The sequence below is a fragment of the Colobus angolensis genome, unplaced genomic scaffold (genome assembly GCF_000951035.1).
Source record: "Colobus angolensis palliatus isolate OR3802 unplaced genomic scaffold, Cang.pa_1.0 Scaffold84, whole genome shotgun sequence".
NCBI classification, from domain to species: Eukaryota; Metazoa; Chordata; class Mammalia; order Primates; family Cercopithecidae; genus Colobus; species Colobus angolensis.
Genome location: NW_012122265.1, coordinates 111,449 through 113,171, shown reverse-complemented (window position 1 = coordinate 113,171; position 1,723 = coordinate 111,449).

Genomic DNA, 1,723 nt, shown 5'->3' with positions numbered 1-1,723 from the left:
ATATATATATTTTTATATAAATTAATATTTTTATTAAAAAATAGAGACTGGGTCTTTCTATGTTGCCCAGGCTGTTCTCAAACTTTTTGCCTCCAGCCACTGCCCTCACACCTGTAATCCAAGCACTTTAGGAGGCTGAGGCAGGAGGATTGCTTGAGCTCAGGAGTTCAAGCTGCAGTGAGCTATGATAATGCCACTGCACTCCAACCCAGGCAAAAGAGCCAGATCCTAACTGAAAACAAAAACAAAAACAAGACATTGAATCCACCATTAATGACCTTCCAAAACAAAGCATTAGGCCTAGATGGTTTTACTGGTGAATTCTATTGAAAACATAATGAAGAAATGATAACAATTTCCTATCATCTTTTCCAGAAAATAGAGGCAGTGGGAACACTTCCTAACTCATTCAATGAAGGTTGTAATACCTTAATACCAAAACTATACAAAGACATTACAAGCAAGGAAAATAACACACTGATATTTCTCAGGAATGTAGATATAAAAATCCTCTACAAAAAGTTAGCAAACCGAGCCCAATATGTGTAAAATGAATGATACATCACAACCAAGTGGGGTTTACTCCGGACATTCAAGGCTGGTTTAACAGTCAAACATAAATTAATGTAATCAATCCATTACATCAATGGGCTAAGGAAGAAAAAACATGATCATATCAATAGATAAAGAAAAAGCATTTGACAAAACTCAACACTTATTTATGATAACAACTCTAGAAAGGCAGGAATAGAGTGGAACTTCCTCAACTTTTTTTTCTTTTGGAGACAGAGTTTTGCTCTGTAGCCCAGGCTAGAGACTGCGGTGGTGCGATCTCGGCTCACTGCAAGCTCCGCCTCTCAGGTTCCCGCCATTCTCCTGCCTCAGCCTCCCGAGTAGCCGGGACTACAGGCGCCCACCACCTCGCCCGACTAATTTTTTGTATTTTTAGTAGAGATGGGGTTTCACCGTGTTAGCCAGGATGGCCTTGATCTCCTGACCTCGTGATCCACCCGCCTCAGCCTCCCAAAGTGCTGGGATTACAGGCATGAGCCACCATGCCTGGCCAAGGCTAGTCTTAAACTGCAGCGAATCTGAGGCGCTTTGTGTGTCTTCCTGTATTGTTCTGTCATAAAGAGGGGTATAGAATGCAGGCCTAGGCACCTGCTGTTCGAGATGGTTCAGCAAACCGCTCAGTGATAAACTGTGCTGCAGGTTTCTGGGAAAAAAAAGGATGAATTCTCCCTTTCGTTTTGTTTCATGTCCTTGGGACTCTGACCTGGTAACCATGTGGCGGTTCTTTCTCTTGGCTTCCGCCATCCAGTGGACAGGAGTTTGGGGGTTCATGTCATAGTCCTAAAAATTATCTTGAGCAGTTAGAAGCCTTTGCAAGCTCAAAATTGGCTGCGTTAGGCTCCTCCTGGAAAGGGCAATGCAGACTGCTCAGTGCCGTAGCTCAGTAGCTGAGGCTCTGTCTTTTCAGGATAGTGGCCTGGGTTCAGGGTTCAATTCCTGTCTTAGGGAATGAGTTGTTTCTGGTTTGATATTTGAGTGACCTTTACCGTTTATTAATTATCTTCCCTTCCAGGAACTGTCTTGACTTTTTCTTTCTCTGAACACCTGTAAGGTTACCTTTGGTAAAGTTCAAAAGGCAGAAATGTTGGCTGTTTGGCCTGGCTAAAGCTGAGTAATAAGAGATTTAAAAGGAGTTGTTGTTTTTTTTTTT